Genomic DNA, 6,568 nt, shown 5'->3' on the forward strand with positions numbered 1-6,568 from the left:
TGTGAATATAAGTGGGGACCGATTTTATGTTAGGCATGTGTAAAACTTCATGTACTATGATGTGAGCGTCCAAGGGAATGTTTGCATCTCGTTTTTTTTGCATCACCCTAATTTGGTGAATATAGCAAACAATATGTCATTGAAATATATGAAACATTATCTCGTGCAATTGTTAATAATTGTCATTAAACCCTATGACAAACACTACATGTTTTCACCCACCCAATTCATGTTCATACCCTCCACCTAGGTTCCTTCTCACATATCATGCACTGCCAAGAGCTGAATCCCAAAAAGTAAGATGAAAAACATGACCATGCAAAAACCTTGTCATGGATTCCCATTTATTAACACATGAGTCCCTACTTACACTACAAGGGTTCCTATGACCAACACAACATGCCTTCACCAACCTAATTCACATTCATACCCTCCACCTAGGTGCCTTCTCAAACATCATGCACTGCGAAGTGTTGAATCCCAAAAAGTAAGATGAAAACAATGACCATGCAGAAACCTACTCATGGGTCCCCACTTACACTACAAGGGTTCCTATGACCAACATAACATGCCTTCACCCACCCTATTCATGTTCATACCCTCCACCTAGGTGCCTTCACACACATCATGCATTGTCAAGTGCTGAATCCCAAAAAGCAAGATGAAAAACATGACCATGCAGAAACCTTGTCATGGGTCCCAACTTATTAACACATGGGTCTCCACTTACACTACAAGGGTTCCTATGACCACCACTACATCCCTTCACCCACCCAATTCACGTTCATATCCTCCACCTAGGTGTCTTCACACACATGATGCACTGCCAAGTGCTGAATCTCAATAACCAACATGAATAAAAACAACATGCACAAACCTTTTCATGGATCCCCACTTATTAACACATGGGTTCCCACTTACACTAAAAGGTCTGCTATGAGAACCACTACATGGGTTCACCGACCCAATTCACGCTCATATCCTCCACCTACGTGCCTCCACACACATCATTCACTTACCTGTATGTCCAACACTACCAATAATTTTTTTTACTCAAAACAACACTCAATATCACTCAATTTATTAACATACAACTTCACATTCATGTCGTCCAATGACACATTTGTGCCCAAAATATGATATATAACAATAGATCGAGTAAATAACTTAAATGAAATTGAAATTGCTTCCATTGATCAAACAAATGTATCTATATTGTTCACTTAAGCTCATAATAACTATAACATTTTTGTCAATAAGAATGAAGTTGTACAATTACATAAAAAATACGTTTAATAAAAATCAAGGATAATCTAGTTCCAAATCTGTCAAGACAACTTATCGTTCAACATTATGCTCATCCTACGTCCAAGACAAAAGCATTTCTTGATGAAACTGTAGAAGCTTCTTCTGAATAATATATCATGGAATTAGTTCCAATGATCAAACTCTAAATTAAACGTGTTAACTCATGCAAATAACTCTTACTGTGGTGTAATGTGGAAAGGTATTCCCATCCAAGTGTTGTGAACCATCCCACAACTAGATATATTGACAACTAAAATGCCATAGTCATAATTGTATAGAACAAATAAATTTTTAACCCTAAACAACAATTCAAAATATTAAGTCCAAACGAATTAAAATACATATAAAATCAAATAAATAACATTATTACTATCAATACTAACCTATTTAGTTGTAATGGAACCTTTTCTTTTATCAATGAAATTTGAGGACCACTCTTTTCAGAGAAGTTGTCAAGAATTTCAAAAAGGTGTTGCAGTCGATCAATCTACAACATGCAATCTAACAAGAATGATAAACAAATCCAAACCAAATCAATTCATTAAGTATTGAAGAACATCCAACTATTTACCATTGCTTTATCAATCTTCTGTCGACCTTCAATTCCATCACCAATGGAGTTCAATACATGCAATTGCCTCCCGACAATTGAGTGCGTACAACCACCAATGCTCATTGAACACGGTTGGCACAAACACCTACAAAAAAATTCAAAATTTAAATTGACAGTCAACATGACCATTCTAACCAATACCAACAAATTTCACACAAAACTTACAAAATGACAATAAGATATTCCCTGGTTTGGGAATAAACCATTCCCATAAAATTACATGTAATCGGAACTGCACCATGAAATTTATCCCCCATTCATGTTCATCTCCTCAATTACACAAGTCTGCAACAACAAACTCTATTATTACTATTACCAAAAACTTAAAAAACAAATAACAATAAATTTTAATCAACACTAACCGCAAGACAGATTGAATGAAAATTGATTCAACACTCCAAAATTAACAATTTGATTCAGATTTAACAACCCAATTATAAATAACATAACCTACAAGCACATTCAACATAACTAAGTAAATATTATAAGTAAATACATCAAAGACTGCAATATGTAAATTTTTACCATGTTTTCATCTCTTGACCGCGACCTTAATTATTGGAAATCCAACCTCGTTAAAATATTATTTTTTATGTCCACAATGACACTACAACAACATTGAACACCAACTCATTAATCATGCAATAACAACAAATGAAGTAATGACTATAATTACTTATGCTGCACATTCAGTATATGTACTTACCATTTCATGTCAAACTTGAATGCAAAAAAAATGTTTTATACATTTTCAAAATATCCAAACTGCATGAGTTTGGACCACCATAGGTTGCACCATGAGAGGTTGGGTTGGCTCCACGCACGAATCCAACTGACCACTCCTTTTCTTTAAGAAGCAGTTGTCGGACCTCTTTAAGTTGCTTATCCACATTAACAATTCCGTTCTCATTATCTGCTACTTTCTTCTCACAAAGTTTGTGTTGGTCAAGTAAGTTGTCCCACTCACTTGTACCATCACTACCTTCCTCAACCCCCTCATCGGAATCTGCTAAGGCTTCTTTCACAATTTTCATTCCTTCCTTTTCAGCAATTTCTAGCCAATCCAATACAATCTGAAAAAAAAAATGATTATTTTTTAGTTACTCAAAATTTACTGCAATAACATGCACCAAAAACTTAACAAACCACAAATATACCTCAACAGATAAAAATACTTCATGTAACCTTCTTCCATGATTATTTACACACATTCGGTGCAAAAATTGTGGAAAACCAATACATTGGGCATGGTCACCAACACTCACATGGTGAACCGCCCACACTTATTTTTAAAAAAATAATACACAAGTAATTAACATTTAATCAAAATCACCAATTCATTAATACAACATAATTGTACAAATATTCACTAACCTGCAAGACGACAACACAAATTGTCAAATATATTTCACTAACATTGTTTTCTTGATAGTACACTTCAGATGCCCTCGTCAAGCTTGTAGGTAAGAAGACATTATAAACTGCACCCCCTAGTTATATAATTCTAGCGCATTTAAATTGTCTAAGGTCTAAAGATTTAAAAGCAGAACAACTAAATGTCCTAGAAGTCCCAGGAACATAAAAAAAACATAACCCAAGAAATATGTATAACCTACAAAAATTATCAACAACTGAAAAAGGAACTAAACTTTTTTCGAATCCTAAATGCCTCATTATCTGATGCCCATCCACTTAGTAGCTCTCTCATAAGGCTGTTAGAAATGTCAAAAAATTTGTCCATTTCAACCATCCACTTAAATGGAGTTTGTTGTATCCTTTCTTGTTGAAAGTTGTTAAGCTTACGGTTCACATCAACAATATATTGAGTAAGCACATTGTGTCTAACTCATAGCTGCAACATCACAAAATAAAACAATACCACCATCTTTATTTATTCAACAATGTCAATTCACAAAATATTCAACTATTATGAACACAATCTAAAAAAGTACCTTCAATTCAGCTTTTGCATGAGACAAAATTCTTGGACAATGAACTTTCCATTCTCTAAACCATCACAAACAATTCATTTAATAAAAAACAAAAGCAAGAAAATACATGCAAACATTCACTTGTACCACAACACGACAGTGCAAAAGGTGCTTCATAGATCCCCACATAAAATGAAAGAGGTCACCACTTACCTATGCATACGACATTTCAACCTACCCTTACAATAAACAATAGTCTAACACCCAATAAGCTCACACAACAAAAACATAGGACATCCTAACATTCACTTCTAATACAACATGACAGTGCAAATTTTTTTTCACAGCTCTCCACATAATAAGGAACGGGTTGTTGAACAAGATGCTTTGATGTCTCCAAATCCTAGAGGAAAGCTTGAAGACCTTGTTGTTGGGTGTGTGTGTGTGTTGTCTAGTTGTTTGAAACTTGTTAATTCACTCCTTAAGATGATCCAAGTTCATTTGAATCTTTAACCTTTTGAAAAGATGAGTTTTCTAAAGTGTTGTTGAAACTTCAACAGGTTATTTTTTGAAACATCAGGTTGTTTTACCTTAGTAGTTTCAACAGGTTGAAATTTTGAAACAACAGGTTGTTTTACCTTAGCAGTTTTTGAAAAGCTTGACTTTGCTGTCAAGTCAATTCAACCGATTGTGATGAGAGTCAAGTAAAGGAGGTTTTTATTAATGAAGGAAGAGGCAATTCACCATCACACTTGAAGTTCTTCCTTCTAGTCTTCTCAAAATTAAAAGAAGACATAAAATAAAGAGAGGCCCAAGCCCAAAGCCCAAGCCCAAACCCAAGTCCTTCCTATGAAGGGCAAGGCCAAGTATTAAATAATAAAGAATATTGTTGAAGGAGCTTAGAGGGAAACATTAGAAACCTCTATTGTTAAAGCATCTTTTAGTCTTTAGTTAGGAGTCTTAGGGGGGGTGTGTGTTAGTAGATAGGTGTAGGAGTAGAAAAGGAGGTGCCAAAGTGAAGGAAACCTTCCTCATGCTTTGTTTTAGGCGCAAATTCTAGAAGCTTTTTGGGAGGGAGTTTTTGAATTTGTTTAGCTTATATTTCAGCACCTTAGGCTATAAATAGAGGTGCTCTCTTTGTATTTTTCAGATTTGAATTTATCTAAAGAAACTATACTCAAAATTGGAGTGAGCATTGGAGAGCTTTTGAGCCTTATTCTCTAGTCTTATCTTGAAGGATCATGGTTTCCTCAAGTGGCGGCTTGCACACTCATCTAGGAGCATCCATACTTCTAGTGGCGTGATCATCCAACCTTTCTTCCATCTTCATGAGCATTCTCTTCTCCTTCCTTTCTTCTCTTGTTAATTTCCTTGTCTTAGCTTGTTTCCTAGTTGTTTTGGTTCGGCAATTTCAGCTTGTTATTGTGTAGCTATGGTTCATTTGTGTTCTTGGTTGTTTTTCATCTTTTCTTCTTCAATTCCAGCAATTTGATTCGGTACCTTACTGTTTTGTTTTGTTAATTAGTGTTTTTGCCTTTCCTCCATCTCTTTTGGTTCAATTTGACAATATGTGGAACATCCAAATGAGTTTGGGATTTGGTACTAGTTTTTGGTGAGTTCTTGTCTTAGCACAATGATCTAACTCTAAGAAAAGTGCCTCAATAATGTCCAGCTCAAGGTGATTCCTAAGAATGTCAAGAATCATTCTCCATATGGCTAGTGGAATCACATCATGTGGTATCATGAGTCTTAGGTTCTTCTTGTTTAATTGTTGAGTTGTGTGCACTTTAATTTCAAGAGCTCTTTAATTTTTCTTGCAATTTAAGTTTATGTTTTAGGTGTTAATTGAGTTTTCTTGCTGTTTTTCTTTTGTTACACCAAGTGCTTGTGAAAAGGTTTATGGCACTCATTATTCATATGAGTATGGTTGCTCTTTTGGAATGGCATTCTCCTTCCTAGAGTTTACCTTAAGCTTCCTTTCACTTGTTGTTATTTTTTTGTCATATGTCTTTTAATTTTGTAATCATGTCAAGTTTTGTCTTAGTCATGTTATTTCATAATTGTCATTACTTCTAGTAGTACTTTTATTGTTTTTGATTGTTTCTTGCTTTAGTGTCATATAATTTTCTGAATTGATATTGATCCTTTGTGCATTTTCTTTTTAGAATTGAGTTCATACTTGTATTCTAGACCTATACAAGTTCCAATACATCATTTTCCATTATGTCTTTGCTAGTTCATAATTATGTTTTTTATTCCTATTAGGATTCCTCTGTTTCTGAAAAAAAGTGCTTACTGTTTTTCCTTATTGCAATTGATTTACTGACTGGAAAATTCTGAAATTCTGGATTTGTGATATTCAAAGTTTTAGAAAAGAATAGAAAAAAGAATCATTCAAAAATTCAAAGTACACAAAAAATGATAAATAAAATAAAAAAGTGTACAATTCTGCCGAAAAGAATACGGTAATCTGGCAGAGATTTTAAAAAATTTATCTCAATTAATTGGCTTACTGTTTTTAATTGATTCCAGTGCCATTATTGAGTTAACATCTTGAAGTTTCTGTGGTTTAAATTTCATAATCCAGTTCGCTCTACATCATTCCAGTTAAATCAGTGAATATCAAGCACAGTTTGCATTTTAATTTTTTTTTTTCCAGTAGCTAATTTTTTGTTTTCTTCATCTACTCTAGTGCTGTTCCTTAAGTATTCTTTTG

Source organism: Phaseolus vulgaris, chromosome 6 (genome assembly GCF_051622355.1).
Source record: "Phaseolus vulgaris cultivar YP4 chromosome 6, ASM5162235v1, whole genome shotgun sequence".
NCBI lineage: Eukaryota > Viridiplantae > Streptophyta > Magnoliopsida > Fabales > Fabaceae > Phaseolus > Phaseolus vulgaris.